Here is a 17006-nt window from a genome sequence, read left to right on the forward strand (position 1 = left end):
AAAACCCTCCCGCAGCCTCCCTGGCGATCTCAATAGAACGCCGGGGAGGTTAAAGGGGCACTATTGCTAATGTCATCTTTATTAGACCCTTTAACATACATATGTCTTTTTGGAGTAAGGTTATTGCATAGTATATATTCTAATATAAATGTAATTGTTCACTGCCAATAATTTATAGCCAGGCAGTCACGTCAGTAGCTTTACCTTTCCAACGCCAATGCAGACTATTCCATTGTATAGTAGGAAGGCATCTGTTATTGATGGTAGAGCTGCCGTTATTTGCCTCCTCTCTGGGCAGCTCATTTACCTTGTTCCAGCTTGTAACTGCACTAATGTGTAGTTACTCAGCTCACAGCAGCCGCCGTAAAGCGTAGGACACAGCCTCCACCGTACAACGCTGACTGTGAGCGCTGTGTGTTGATACGCTGCCCGGCCACCAAGGACCCCTTTCACTAAGTTGGCAATGAAACGGACACCTATTGTTGGCCGTTTCTATGGCAACCCGACCGGCTTCTGAACTGCGCAGTCCTTGGCGGCCGGGCAGCGTATCAACACACAGCGAACACAGTCAGCGCTGTACGGTGGAGGCTGCGTCCTACGCTTTACGGCGGCTGCTGTGAGCTGAGTAACTACACATTAGTGCAGTTACAAGGTGGAACAAGGTAAATGAGCTGGCCAGAGAGGAGGCAAATAACGGCAGCTCTACCATCAATAACAGATGCCTCCCTACTATACAATGGAATAGTCTGCATTGGCGTCGGTAAGGTAAAGCTACTGACATGATTGCCTGGCTATAAATTATTATTGGCAGTGAAAAATTACATTTATATTAGACTATATACTGTGCAATAACATTACTCCAAAAAGACATGTATGTTAAAGGGTCTAAAAAAGAAGAAATTAGCAATAGTGCCCCTTTAAAAGTGGTGGTGATCTCATTGTCTGACTGTGAATGAAAGTCACTGCACCACGGACTAGCAATATATTGCCTCATTAATCTCTACAATGTGAGCAAAGGAGGGGGGGGGGGGGGGGGCGGTCTGCATCCTTTCTAGGAGTTCTGCTCTATGGATCCCCGGGGCTTGCAGACAATTGCTTGGAGCAGTTACATATCCGCCACATGTCTTTGCCAAAATAAGGTATTTCCCAGCAATGCATGTTTTTATTAGATTCAAACCATAAATGGCTACTGATATGTTTATTTCTGTCTGGAATGTCACTTTAAATTTCTAAGCAGCTGGATTAAATGCATGTAGAAGACTAAACAATGAAAATATTATTTGTAATATTATTATTGGAATGAGCAGGCTTACAGCATGTTGCTAAGGCCACAAGCTTTCTCAGCAAGATACCATGAGCTGTCATCAATATTGTATAGGATGTAAGGGAAAAGGAGATCAGCTTCTACCTGAGTATCTAGTTATCCTTCATTTTAAATGTCATGATGTAAATTTTGAAGTAAAGGAAGTCAAAGACATTTTCTGCAGAAAAAATACTACTAAGGAAGTCACTCAACTGCATGTAGTCCTGCCAGTTAACATAAAGTCAACTGTAAGATATACAGACCTTTATTGAAACTGACACTCAAGCAAATGAATTAACACCACATCTGACAGTGTTTTCAGTGTAGAATTCAAATAGCCAGATGATAGTAGTGCAGTGAATCCCAGTAGCTCAGAGGGATCTTTATGTAAATTTGTTACACTTACAGTGGTGTGAAAAACTATTTGCCCCCTTCCTGATTTCTTATTCTTTTGCATGTTTGTCACACTTAAATGTTTCTGCTCATCAAACACCGTTAACTGTTAGTCAGAGATAACATAATTGAACACAAAATGCAGTTTTAAATGATGGTTTTTATTATTTAGTTGGGAAAAAAACTCAAAACCTACATGGCCCTGTGTGAAAAAGAAATTGCCCCCTGAACCTAATAACTGGTTGGGCCACCCTTAGCAGCAATAACTGCAATCAAGCGTTTGCGATAACTTCCAACGAGTCTTTTACATTGCTCTGGAGGAATTTTGGCCCACTCATCTTTGCAGAATTGTTGTAATTCAGCTTTATTTGAGGGTTTTCTAGCATGAACCGCCTTTTTAAGGTCATGCCACAACATCTCATTAGGATTCAGGTCAGGACTTTGACTAGGCCTCTCCAAAGTCTTCATTTTGTTTTTCTTCAGCCATTCAGAGGTGGATTTGCTGGTGTGTTTTGGGTCATTGTCCTGCTGCAGCACCCAAGATCGCTTCAGCTTGAGTTGACGAACAGATGGCCGGACATTCTCCTTCAGGATTTTTTGGAAGACAGTAGAATTCATGGTTCCATCTATCACAGCAAGCCTTCCAGGTCTTGAAGCAGCAAAACAACCCCAGACCATCACACTACCACCACCATATTTTACTGTTGGTATGATGTTCTTTTGCTGAAATGTTGTGTTACTTCTACGCCAGATGTAACGGGACATGCACCTTCCAAAAAGTTCAACTTTTGTCTCGTCGGTCCACAAGGTATTTTCCCAAAAGTCTTGGCAATCATTGAGATGTTTTTTAGCACAATTGAGACGAGCCTTAATGTTCTTTTTGCTTAAAAGTGGTTTGCGCCTTGGATATCTGCCATGCAGGCCGTTTTTGCCCAGTCTCTTTCTTATGGTGGAGTCGTAAACACTGACTTTAATTGAGGCAAGTGAGGCCTGCAGTTCTTTAGATGTTGTCCTGGGGTCTTTTGTGGCCTCTTGGATGAGTTTTCTCTGCACTCTTGGAGTAATTTTGTTGGCCGCCCACTCCTGAGAAAGGTTCATCACTGTTCCATGTTTTTGCCATTTGTGGATAATGGCTCTCACTGTGGTTCGCTGGAGTCCCAAAGCTTTAGAAATGGCTTTATAACCTTCACCAGACTGATAGATCTCAATTACAGTACTTTTGTTCTCATTTGTTCATGAATTTCTTTGGATCTTGGCATAGTGTCTAGCTTTTGAGATGCTTTTGGTCTACTTCTCTGTGTCAGATAGCACCTATTTAAGTGATTTCTTGATTGAAACAGGTGTGGCAGTAATCAGGCCTGGGGGTGACTACAGAAATTTAACTCAGGTGTGATAAACCACAGTTAAGTTATTTTTTAACAAGGGGGATAATCACTTTTTCACACAGGGCCATGTAGATTTGGAGTTTTTTTCCTCACTAAATAATAAAAACCATCATTTAAAACTGCATTGTGTGTTCAATTATGCTATCTTTGACTAATAGCTAACGGTTTTTGATGAGCAGAAACATTTAAGTGTGACAAACATGCAAAAGAATAACAAATCAGGAAGGGGGCAAATAGTTTTTCACACCACTGTACATATGTAGTGAATTAGCAGCCCTTTTCTATTAGGTCAAAGTTTAAAGCCTTGTACACACGCTTGACTTAAAGAGGAACTCCAGTGAAAATAATGTAATAAAAAACATGCTTCATTTTTACAATAATTATGTACAAATTATTTAGTCAGTGTTTGTCCATTGTAAAATCTTTTAAATCCCTGATTTACATTCTGACATTTATTACATGGTGACATTTTTACTGCTGGCAGGTGATGTAGCTGCTGCATGCTTTTTTGGCAGTTGGAAACAGCTGTAAACAGCTATTTCCCACAATGCAGCAAAGTTCACAGACCGGAAACTGCCAAGAGTACGTACTTTTCTTGTTTCTTGTGGGAGGGGTTTAACCACAATATCAGCCATACAGCGCCCCCTGATGGTCTGTTTGTGAAAAGGAATAGATTTCTCATGTAAAAGGGGGTATCAGCTACTGATTGGGATAAAGTTCAATTCTTGGCCGGAGTTCCTCTTTAAGTTGGCTGAGGCGGCCGATAATGACCCCTGACCCCCATCCCATGAGCGATTCGCCAAGTGGATCTACTAACCCCCAGCGATGCCGATTCCCCCACTAATCCTATTGTTTGCACCACTCCCATGCACGCCATGTGACGACACACATGTGCCTCTCAGCATCCCTCCCTTGTGCCCCCCCACATAGCAACACAGTACGTCATCGGCTACACAGCGGACACGCATGTCTTTAGCCTGGCCTAGCAATGTCGCCCAAGTGGATCAGGTCCTGATCACCGATGGGCGACATCCGTTAGAGGTGTGTACGCACCTTAAGTCTGCATTTCCACATCATGCAAATTCTTGCATTTTCTCTGCACTTGTAGATCGCACAGCCATGCAAGTGAATGGGCTAGTGTCCGTATTATGCATTTTTTTTCCATATGCGTTTAAGTTCAGGAAAAAAGCTGACAGCATGCAGCATTTTTTCGGACACTGCATCCATTTCCCAAGTAATAAATGTCAGTTACACTAGTTGCATGCAAAAATTTGCATAAAAATGTGTATAAAGAGATGTGAAAATTTGCATATGGGGGAAAAAAGCACGTGAAATTTAATATCCATCAGGAAGCTCCACCTATTGGTATTGTACATGGATTATTGAAACTCGCGGTTGGAGAAATGGAATTCTTCACACAAAAATAAACTTTACAGGCGGTATGTTTCCTGTCTATTTACAGAGATGCTGATACCTCAATTTGCCAGTTCTATCACTTGGCCTTGTTTCTGTAGACTCCACACGGCTACTAATAAGAGTCATAACATTAAGGGCTCATTCACAATGGGGCGATTAGTGAGAGATTACCGCGAATGGCCGGCGACTCCTAGCACTTTTGAAAGTGACAATATTAACTATATGGCAGTCATCTCACAGCCACGATCAGCGATTAGCGGTGATAGCTAAACGCGCTACATGCAGCATTTTCTCGTGATCTTAGAGCTATCAGGATTACAATGCTAAAAAAGCTCTAATCATGATCGCTCAAATATCGTAACTGTACAGTGATTTTACTGCGTTAATCGTGGTAGTCTCCCCAGTGCAAAACATTAGCGCTAATCGCAAGTGTTTTGCGCTTGCAAGTGAGAATGGGCTCTTAGAAAAGGCACGAATTTAATTGATGGTTATATAGATTCATCAGACCCATAATGGTTTTTCCTGGAAGTATCATCAGTTTGGTAAATAATTTTGCAGGTCAAGGGGTACAAAGGCCAAGGTCAGAGCCGGCGCTACCATAGAGGCAAAGGGGGCAATTGCCCCGGGGCCTCTGACCTCTGCTAGGCCCCCCAGGTGGTCTTTCTGACTGCTCCCATATGCCTGCATGCTCAGCTGCAGTGGCAGGCAGGTCCACATTGGCCGGGGGGGAAGGGGGGCAATCTCCCCCAGGCCGCCTTTCAGTGATTTAGGGCCGGTCTGGTGTATTCAGGTTTGTTGTTAGGCAATTTGAAACACTAGGCTAGCTGATAAAAGTGCACTTAGAGGGAAGGCAAGCTAATAAATATACACAGCATGATGCAGAGCTTGCCTGGAGGGTCCGTGAGCAAAAATCTGTCCGGTCTCTTCCTAATGTTATGACTGCATGTGTGGATAAGGTGTTGTACAAGTAGAAATGTTTTTGACAGTCCCTAGACTCCAGGAGGGCTGCTTTCTGACTTGTGTGAGAGACCAGAAGGAACAGGAGTCCTATTACAGGCAAGTAGCCTCTGTGTGATGTGAGACTGCAATACAGATGAGCGCTCTGCTTCATCAGAGGCTATTCTCAATTTCTCTCCACTCTTCCTCTCTCTGGGCTAGTGCACACCAAAATCACAATAGCAATCGCTAGTAATTTGTGAGTGCGATTTTGTGAAATGATTTTCAGAGCGATTTTTTTAATGAATCTCTCCAAAAAATGCTACATGCTGTTTGTGATTTTGAAAAAATCACAACGCTGCTGTGAGAACATCGTCATAAGATTAGCCAAACGCTTTTCAAATCACTGTCGATTTGAAAAACGCTCAAAAGCCCTCTTGGTGTGCACCAGCCCTCCCTCATTCACCTTTGTTTCCTTCTTCCCCTAGTGCTGGGTATCTGTGTCTTCTTGTCATGCAGGAAAGCTAAATAAAAGTGCAATCCTGGTGATTTTTTTTTTAAATGTCTGAATAGTTGACTGAATAGCTTGTTGAAACATGGCATACGTAGCTTTGTGGGACATTCTTGGGCGACACTCTTAATTTCTTTACTGATTGATTCTGCTGGTATGTCTCTGTTCTGGTCCAAGGTGGGTGTACACCAACAAATCTCTGCAGAGGGGCCTGATGTAGTTACACCCCTACCCAGCTGCCTTGTAATAACTTACCTGTCCCTGCAGCAGCTCCATCCTGTGCTCCCTCTTCAGCCACGCTGCCTGCCTCTATGACCCTGTGCATGTTATTTACACGTAACATGTGCCGGATGGAGGAGACACAGGCAGCAGGGCTGAAGGCCAAGCACAGGATGGAGCACAGGATGGAGCAGCTGATACAGGTGAGTTATTACAAGGCAGCTGAGCTACACAATGTGCGGGGGCCATGGGAGAAGTCTATGCGAGACCACGAGGGGCAGCAGTCGGTTCGGGGGCTAACTTTGCTGGGGGGGGAAATGTAGGGGGGCCCCAAGTTACTTTTGCCCCAGGGCCCCCCATGTGGCTTAAACTGGCTCTGGCCAAGTTGAGAATTTGTGTGAAAACACATTTCAATTTTGTTACAGTATGTGATATATTCTTGAGAGAACCTTTTACATAAGAAGCACCCACTTTCTGTTAGAGGAACTGTGGTGAAAATAATAACGAATAAGATAGCTTATTTTTTTCAGTATTCATTTATAAATCTTTACTAATTATCTGCCCACTGTAAAATGTTTCTACACCCGTATTTACATTCTGAAGTTCATCCCAGGTGGTGCTATCTTTAGTCCTCCTCCCAGGTGGTGCTATCTTTAGTCCTCCTCCCAGGTGGTGCTATCTTTAGTCCTCCGTGGTGCAGGGCTGTGGAATGTTTGTTTCTGAGAATTCCAAAGCCAGTAGAAAATATTCCTGGTGTCCCAGAATGTTCTGGGAGGAGAATTCCACATAGCTAAACTGCCTAGACTAAACCTCACTGATAAATTGGGGCTACATACCATTATACAGCAATATACTATATAGCTATAGGAACTTGCAGTGATGCAAGTATGTATCCGAACTCCTGTAGCCGTTGCATGCACAGCTATAAGGATTTGGATGTGTGCGGTGGTAAATGCAAGCATACTGTCTGACTTGCGCTGGCATGTGATTCGGATGGCAAGCCTATTGATGGAATAGGTGGCTGGATAGTGTAATGTGTTAAGGGCTCTGACACAGGAGACCTGGGTTCGAATCTCGGCTCTGCCTGTTCAGTAAGCCAGCACCTATTCAGTAGGAGACCTTGGGCAAGACTCCCTAACACTGCTACTGCCTATAGAGCGCGTCCTAGTGGCTGCCGCTCTGGCGCTTTGAGTCCGCCAGGAGAAAAGCGCGATATAAATGTTCTGTGTCTGTGTCAAATTACTTGCATGGAAAGAGGCCCTATAGTACACCTGTAACTTAAACGGTTACTTATCTACATCAGTAGAGGGAAGCCTCACGATTCCTGGCTTCCCGGATACTCTGCGACCCTTTCACTGCTGGCTAGGACCCTCTTTATCTTCATGGCCGAGCTCCCCTCTGTGTAAAAGCACGGCTGTACTGCGCAGTAGAGCCACTCTTGCAAGAAAAAAAAAAAGCTGTGCCTGAGTGGCCCTGTGCTACTTACACCTGCATAGTGCGGCTGTGCCCTACACAGATGGGAGCACAACCACAAGCAATCGTTGACATTGTCGAAGATTGTTTAGAGAGTCCCAGCACATTGCCGGGTTATGCAGGGGTGTAGGATGACTGAGGAAAACCCTGGACCATTTAGGCTTGGTTCACACACAAATCTGCACATTTCCGGCCCAGTCCTGTCAGTTTTGCATAAGTTTACCTGACCGGACTGGAAATATACACCTTTTATGAATGAACACACCCATGGAAACACATCCAAAACTGATGCCAACTGTCAAAAACTGACAGGACTGGACACCTTTTTAGATGTGAACCAAGCCTTAGGGCCGGTTCACGCTTGCAGCAGATCAAACAGATCCATTTAAAACAGATCAGTTTTTTTTTTAAACTGATCCGTTTTCCACAGATTTGTGCTTTTGTAGCACACGTTTCAACTACCTTTTATTGTATGGTAAAAACATGGGGGGTATTTTAAATATGGTAATGTACTTTTTATGACCAATAGGAAGGCATTGGGAGTGGTTGGTATACCAAGCAATTATTTACCCATATGGCCTTGTTTATGCCTCTTTCACAGTGCGACGTTAAATTCGCACGTTAGAAAATGTGTTCTAAGTCTGTGCAATACTAAGTCTGTGCGACATTCACAGTGTACACATTGCATATGCGTGTAACGTGTAGCGTTATTAGAAGGTGCTGCATGCTGTGCGTTATACATGTTATTAGCTGCGTTGGACTGTTGTTTGCACATGCTCACTAATGACTTGGAGCATCCTTTTAATTGTCTGTATGCTCTACTGTATGCGACGATAACGGGGCATTAAGTTGCGTTGTAATTTGCGTTGCGACTTAAACGTTGCAGCAACGCAACGTCCTACTGTGAAAGAGGCCTTAATGTACCGCTTTATTTTTAATGTAACATTTAATGTTAATGTACCACATGTTTTGAAGGGAACCAGAAGTAAGAGGGATATGGAGACTGACATATTTATTTCCTTTAAAGAGACACTGAAACGAAAAAAAAATTATGATATTATGATTTGTATGTGTAGTACAGCTAAGAAATAAAACATTAAGATCAGATACGTACGTCTAACTGTTTCCAGTACAGGAAGAGTTAAGAAACTCCAGTTGTTATCTCTATGCAAAAAAGCAATTAAGCTCTGCGACTTTCAAAGTCGTGGAGAGGGCTGTTATCTGACTTTTATTATCTCAAGTGTTATTGAAATATTTACTTATTCTCTTCCAGAGGAGAGGTCATTAGTTCACAGACTGCTCTGAAAGAATAATTTTGAATGCTGAGTGTTGTGTAATCTGCACATATTATAGAATGATGCAATGTTAGAAAACACACTATATACCTGAAAATAAAAGTATGAGAATATTTTCTTTGCTGCTAATCTTCTAGTAATTATTCATAGTACACAACCAATTCATTATATCATATTATTTTTTTTCGCTTCAGTGTCTCTTTAAGCAATACCAGTTGCCTAGCTAGTGCGTTTAGCCATAGACCCTGAACAAGCATGCAGCCAATCAGGGGTTTCTGACATCATTGTCAGATCTGATGAGATTAGCTGCATGCTTGTTTCTGGTGTTATTCAGACACTACTGCAGCCAAATAGATCAGCAGGGCTGCCAGGCAACTGGTATTGTTTAACATGAAATAAATATGGCAGCCTCCATATTTCTCTCACTTCAGTTGTCCTTTCAGGTTTAATGTACTACTAAAATACTGCTTGGTCAGCATGTTTGAAGCCCTGCTCAAGCCCTGCTTGTAAACAGGAAGTCTGCTAAGAGGATGCTGAGGGGAAAAGCAGGAAGTTTAGGCAATTGGCTTTGGCATACGATTTGTGTGCAATGTTCTGTGTGTGAATGGAAGTTCCGTTTTTGCATTGATTTTCATTGCCTCCGTGGGAGTCTACTCTATGGAAAAAGTGCCAAGTTCAGACTCTCCGCTTAGTTTTCAGGAACGTATCCAAGGATCCATTTTTCATTTGCAAAACAAGACGAACAATATTTTTAACATTGTGATGCATTTGTCGACTCCAAAAAGCTTACCGACCGGGTACGTTTTTATGGCAAGTGGGAACCGACTCTTAGAGGCTTCTCCCTACTGAAGAAAGTAACTTTTTTTTTTCTTTTTAACTGACATAATGTTTGCTTTAAAGGAATACTATCGATTGAAACAACTTTTTTTTAATACTCTATATTAGTGTACACATTACCACTAGTGCTAGGGGCACTTTATTTATTCACCCAGGTCTCTCTCCCTCTATCCCTGCTTAAAAATTTATTTCTCACACAGCTCACATATATATGTCACTGTGTCACTCACAGCATGCAGGAGACATAAGGAGAAAGAGGCTGATCTGAGGTGGTAACAGGTAACTAAATGAGCTGGAATATTGCTGGAATATAACTAGCTATAACACTAGTCTGTGTTTACACTCAGACTGTCTGCCTGCTTGTGATGATTCACTCCAGGCTGCATCCACTTTACAAGCTGCTGAGAGGGGCAGACCACTGTTTACAATTAGCATTATTAGTATCTTTATCAGTCAAGAGAAGCAAAGATAATAAACACACATTGCTAGAATCTTTAACCCTTTACCACCATATATCAACAATTCTTTCAGCAAGGCGATAATTAAACTATGAACTGAGGAGTTGATAGCAACTCCCCTGTGCAGAGACATGGTCTAGCCCTCTGAGAGCCATCAGTATTTAGATACATTTTGTATCCAAAACTGAGGGAGGATTTTACAGCTGAGAGGAAAAGCTGTGTGAGGAATGAAATTGCTCCTAGTACTTGTCCTAATGTGTGCTACAACATACAGCATTTAAAAATAAATGCATACATCGATAGTATTCCTTTAAGTTGCACCACTATAGATTATGAGCTTTGTGGTGTGTGTATTCTAACAATCTCTGAAGTTCTGCTTTAATGCTGGGTACACACTATGAGATTATCGGAAAATGCTCGGAAATCGATCGGAAAGCAAATCGGACATGTTGGAAATAATCGATCTGACAGTAAATCGACCAGAAAATCGACCAGAAAATCTCATAGTGTGTACCCAGCATTAGAGAGCAAGATGATTTCTCGCACCTGTAGTTCAGAGAAGAATTGAACACATGAGATGAACATCCTACTGGGTTCACATATGACATAGCGTGAAAGGTTGTGTTTTAGGTCATGTTTTATGTTAGTTGTGTGCGATTTTTGCGCGTTTTTACTGCATTTTTGGTGCGTTTGTGATGCGTTTTGCAGAGCGTTTAATGAGTTTGCGGGATTGCATATATAAAATGCATATGCGTTTTGTATGCGTTTTCCATGTGTTTTCATATTTCCATTTATGAAAATGACTTGGAAGACGACAAGAAGTGAAAATACAGTAAACATTTTTTTTAAATAAACGCATATAAAAATGCATGAAAAGCACATACCATTGCGTTCCCATTGACTTTCATTATGTGCGCTTTGGCAACGTTCCTGCATAATCTGCAACAAAACCAGCGTTTTTAAAAACGCAGTTTTGAAAATGCATAGAAAACACATATGCATTTTTATATGCATTTTTTCCTGCGGCCCATAGACTTCTATTAGCAGCAAAAACGCAGCATTGTATGCAACTCTGGCGTTTCTACTATGTGTGCATCCAGCCTCAGATGATTGTGTATACTATGCAAGGCCAGTGGTTGTGCCTTTTAAAGCAATGCCCAGCACCTATGTGTGTGGATCTTAATTATAATAATATATATAACTAGCAGAAGACCTGGCTTGGCCTAGGTGTGTATTTTGCATTTGGCACCGCCCACTTTTCATAACCTTGACACAGTCACTCAGTGACCTTGGCATCAATAATTTAAATTTTCCCATTGAAATTGAAAAATCTGACTGTTTGTTGTTCTGCCCCTTTTCTGAATCTGAACCCCAGTCACCCAATGACCAAGTTTACCAGGTTTGAGGCCTCTGCAATTAAGAGTGTTAGAATAGCAGCAATTTATTTATAAATTACCCTTGAAAATCAATAGGTGCATTTTGATTGGCAATTGTAGGCTCCACCCACTTTTCTGAATATTAATCCCAGTCACGCAGTGACCAACTGTGCCAAGTTGGAGAACCCTGCCATTAACAGTGTAAGAATTGCTGCAGTTGACATTTTCCCAATGAAAAATATTTTTTTGGCTCTGCCCACCATTTCTAACATTGACACATAGTCCCTCAATGGCCAAGTTTGTGAGCTTTGGGGTCCTTAGCATCAATAATGTGAGAATGGAAGCAGTTTATCAAGCAAATTTGATTGGCTGCTTGTGACTCCACCCCCTTTTGTGAATTTGAGCCCCAGTCAACCAATGACCTGTTTAAAAAGAACAGGCAAATGTTTGTGATTTCATAGGGGCAGCCATCTTTTGGTTGAAAGGAGGTGACAGGGAGAATGAGACACAGTTCCAACTGTCCTGTGTCTTGATCACCTTCCCAGGTGCTAGGCAATGAGAACAAAAACATCAGAAATCCCATCATGCTTTGCATAGTATCAGGGGGAAAATGCCCGGGCAGTTTTCTTTGATGGGGCGGAGCTTAGCTTTTAAGAAGCTAAAAATTAGGCTTGGGTATGAAAAACAAAGTTCTGATGCTGTGAACCTATTAAAGAAGCACCAAGCCTTTTTAGTGCTGCTGAGTAGATTTTTAGTCTGGAGGTTCACTTTAAGGATGAATAGATGTACAGAAGCTTTTTGAAAGTCACATGCTCACTCTTGCACTGGCTGTTGCTTTATATACAGGGTGGATTTGTCTTAATATGTGCCCTGACATTCATGTGACGCTTTGAGAACATAGTCTAGCAGGTGCACCGTAACTGCATATTCTACTATACTTCATGGCTGCCTCCTGTATCTGGTCGTCATAGTAATGTACTGTGTACATCTACTACAGTGAACATCATATCACACAAATCAGCCATGTTTAATAACCTCTCCCTTGTGTTTGTGAAAGTAGCCTTAATTTAAAGAATACCCAAACATCTTTCACAATGCATTTCATGTTCTGCTTCTTGATGTAATTTAAGTAATTCTGTGTGGGAGTATTATTGAGAGTATATTTTTTAATGCTTGTGCAGTAGTAACATTGGTTGTCATGCTGTCATCTTTGTTGCTATGGAATTTTTTTCTTTTTTTATAATGCGTGCTCCAGTAGAACATGATCTGCCAGCTTAACTCTCACATATATTTGATGAAGATGTTTATTTTGAGACTGACATCATTTGAAAGGCAGGTGTGGCTACCCCTAGCAGCTCCAGGTGAGATGAGACGACAGATAGGAGCTTACCTGGATTGGATTTATATGTTGTAAGGTAAGCAAAGATCAAAGTCATCGGCTGTTATTAAAACGTTGGAATTCAATGCTAAAAAGTGTATTATGAGCTAACCGGCACACACTTCATATCTTTCTATGAAATTAGATTCATGGAAATACAGATTGCTGGTGCAATAGAAACACCTGCTGTGTAATGTTGTTTTTTTTCAGAGAACATGGTAAATCATAAGGGATTTAGACAGAGAAACTTGCTAATCATGCTACATTATGCTACATTGTATGTAATAATCACTGAGGCGGCATTCACCCATTGCAGGGAAGTCTGTAGGACTCTTTGTTGAAGGTCCTTGTACATAAAGCCTGAGTAAAAGCAAACTTTCATCAGAGTACGACTACAACTCTCTTCCCCATCAGCCTGGATAGAATACATATTGCTTTAAGTCTTTTCATTCTTTTTAGATAAATGTGAGAAAGTGATCTCGATGTAAATAATCTATTTTGAATGCTTTAAAAACTCTGTATCTGTGTACAGCTTGTAATTATACTGTATGTATATGGTGGCAGCCATATTTGCAGGCTCTGCTTCCTGCGTTGAAGTGCTTTGAAGTATAAATCAAGGCACGAAATGTATCTTTGTTTTGCGTAATATGGAGAAAGTTAAAACCTTTGTCAGGGTTTTCATTGTTGTCTGTGTCCATACTGAGGGAGGTTTTCTTTTTCCTCCCTGTCCATGCTACAGTTCGTATAGGAAATAAGATTTCAAAGTTTGTTGCCAGAACAGGAATGAGAGATAAGTTTCCCAATCAGGCATTTGTCTTGTGACAGCTATCAAAGTTGCTCTTCCTTTTCCCTCCCAAAGCTTCCTGCCTCTGAAACAGGAAGTGAGGTGACATCATTGTGTACTTACTATACATTTCTCTGTCATTTGTAGCAATAGATTCATGAGAAATGTTTATTCAATCCTTAAAGAGAAACCGTAACCAAGAATTTAACTTCACCCCAATCAGTAGCTGATACCCCCTTTCCCATGAGAAATATTTTCCTTTTCACAACCGGATCAGTGGGCTCTGTATGGCTGATATTGTGGTGAAACCCCTCCCACAGTGTGATGTCAGGACCATGGTTCTGACATCACACTGTTAGAGCCTTGTTGCATTGTGGGAAATAACAGCTGTTTACAGCTATTTCCAACTGCCAACAAAGCAATCAGCATCTCCTTCAACTGACATCACCTGCCAGCAATAAAAATGTCACCATGTGGTAAATTCAGAATGTAAATCAGGGAAAGGAAAGATTTTACCACAGGCAAACACTTACTAAATCATTTATACATAATTATTGTAAAAATGAAGCATTTTTTTTATTACATTATTTCCACTGGAGTTCTTCTTTCAGTGCCATAACAAGAAATGGAAATGTGCATCAATTAACTGGCAGCTGTGTACATGTATGAGCTGCTGGGTAACTGATCAAGGTTCTCATTTGTGATGAGCCTCTACATTTCTATTTCCTGTTTTGAGGATATTTGCATAGGCTATCAGCTAATTCATCTTCAGTTAAAGGAAACCTCACTTGAAGAATACATGCCTGGTACCATCTAAAGTCTCTTTTAAAATAAATGTCAGTTGCTTAAACACCATGTTAATCATTTGGGATCAGTGTAAAGCTACATACAGTATACACTTAAGATAACGGTCACCTAGCAGAGATTGTGACTTAAAGAGACTCCGTAACAAAAATTGCATCCTGTTTTTTATCATCCTACAAGTTCCAAAAGCTATTCTAATGTGTTCTGGCTTGCTGCAGCACTTTCTGCTATCACAGTCTCTGTAATAAATCAACTTATCTCTCTCCTGTCAGACTTGTCAGCCTGTGTCTGGAAGGCTGCCAAGTTCTTCAGTGTTGTGGTTCTGTGATGCATCTCCCCCTCCAGGCCCCTCTCTGCACACCGCCTGTGTGTTATTTAGGGTAACAGTAAATTCGGGCGCCTGAGGCTAGTGGACAAATCGGGCGCCGCCATTCACTCCTATAATAAATATCGTTTAATGGGCGCCCGATAGGAAAAAAGGGCGCCGGAGAAAAATAACGTTTTAAAAGCGGCGCCCGGAGACTTAATGTTTTATTACTGCTTCTCATGATTACACATTATTTAATGATTTATACATGTTTAAATATTATTTTTAAACGAAAAACAGTGCAATATTTTTTTTCAAACATTATTTTTAAACGAAAAACAGTACATTTTTTTTTTTTTACATTATTTTTAAACGAAAAAACCAACAGGGGGGGTCTTAGGTTTAGGCACCAACAGGGGGGTCTTAGGTTTAGGCACCAACAGGGGGGTCTTAGGTTTAGGCACCAACAGGGGGTCTTAGGTTTAGGCACCAAAAGGGGGGTCTTAGGTTTAGGCACCAACAGGGGGGTCTTAGGTTTAGGCACCAACAGGGGGGTCTTAGGTTTAGGCACCAACAGGGGGTCTTAGGTTTAGGCACCAACAGGGGGGTCTTAGGTTTAGGCACCAACAGGGGGGTCTTAGGTTTAGGCACTAACAGGGGGGTCTTAGGTTTAGGCACCAACAGGGGGGTCTTAGGTTTAGGCACTAACAGGGGGGTCTAGGGGTTAGGGGTAGGTACAGGGAGGGTTACTTAGGCACCAACAGGGGGGGTCTTAGGTTTAGGCATCAACAGGGGGGTCTAGGGGTTAGGGGTAGGTACAGGGAGGGTTACTTAGTAATTTTTTTTTTAAACGTTATTATACGTTTCAGTATTTAAACGAAAGATTAACGTTTTTACAATTGCCGATTTAATGCACATTATTTAATGATTTATAACTTTAAAAAACATTAATTTTAAACGAAATACAGTACAATACATTTTTAAACGTTATCCATGCTTATCGTTAAAAACCCGGCGCCCTTTTTTCCCAGCGCCCCTTTTTAACGTACGCGTTATTTAGATTAGTGCAGCTTCTCTCTTCTTTCATCTTTTACAAGCTGGATAAATCCTCCTCTGAGCTGGCTGGGCTTTCACATACTGAGGAATTACATACAGGCAGAGCTGTCTGCACTCTGCAGGAAGAAACAGGGGGAAAGAAACACACAAATGATCTCTTGAGATTCAAAAGGAAGGCTGTATACAGCCTGCTTATGTATGGATGTATTTTCTATGTGTGGACATACTGTACATCAACCTACCGTACTTCCTGTTTTGGTGGCCATTTTGTTTGTTTATAAACAAACTTTTAAAAACTGTTTTTAACCACTTTTAATGCGGCGGGGAGCGGCGAAATTGTGTCAGAGGGTAATAGGAGGTGTCCCCTAACGCACTGGTATGTTTACTTTTGTGCGATTTTAACAATACAGATTCTCTTTAATGCCTCGGTTTACAATTTGTGCATGAGTCTGTACGGATGCATACCTAACCTGCAGGCTGGCAAAGCATTCTGTTACAGTGGAGGGTAAGGAGGGATGAGGCATAGCGCACTGGGGAGCAGGAGGGGCTTAAGAGGGAGTACAGTAGCGTTGGGCTGAGCCAGATAAGGTGATCTGGCAGTATTTGTAATTATTAGCGCACACCCAGTGGCTAAACAGCTGGGATAATCAGATTCAGAAAGTTAATTACTAATTAAGTGGTAAATAAAATTATCAGTTACATAATAATTGTTCACTTTGTGAATCTGATCAGTCTGGGACCAAGTTTTGGCCTGCTAGTTCCTGTTCCCATAGATCAAAAAAAATTATGAAAAAGGTGAAATTAGTCCTAGCACACCCATACCAGATTTTTTCATTGCTAGTAAAGATGAACAGGGGACTACACCCTAAAAGTCAGAATAAACTTATAACAATCTTTCTCCTCTCCTGCGTCCTGTTTGTTCACTGTGACCAATGGAATTCTCTGTCCTCCATTTTGCAAATGGCCATTACCCCATAACCGCTTTCTGGTCAGCATACTGTTAAACTGTAACATCGCCCACTAAAAGAGAATCTGAACTGAAAATAAAAAGTCAAAGTAACCATACACAGGTTAT

At 41.4% G+C, this 17006-nt stretch overlaps 1 protein-coding gene across 5 annotated transcripts in view; it reads left to right on the plus strand.

Moving 5' to 3' along the window:
* DLGAP1 (DLG associated protein 1) overlaps nt 1-17006 on the plus strand; it is a 780880-nt gene that overhangs the window by 195707 nt on the left and 568167 nt on the right. The window contains exon 1 of one of the 5 annotated variants that reach the window (XM_068237214.1): nt 12835-13017. The exons of the other annotated variants lie outside the window; for them this stretch is intronic. The gene's annotated coding sequence lies outside the window, so the exon portion shown is untranslated. Of the gene's footprint in view, nt 1-12834; nt 13018-17006 lie in introns of those variants that run through there. 5 annotated transcript variants of the gene reach the window in all.

This window comes from Hyperolius riggenbachi, chromosome 5 (genome assembly GCF_040937935.1).
Source record: "Hyperolius riggenbachi isolate aHypRig1 chromosome 5, aHypRig1.pri, whole genome shotgun sequence".
Classification (NCBI taxonomy): Eukaryota; Metazoa; Chordata; class Amphibia; order Anura; family Hyperoliidae; genus Hyperolius; species Hyperolius riggenbachi.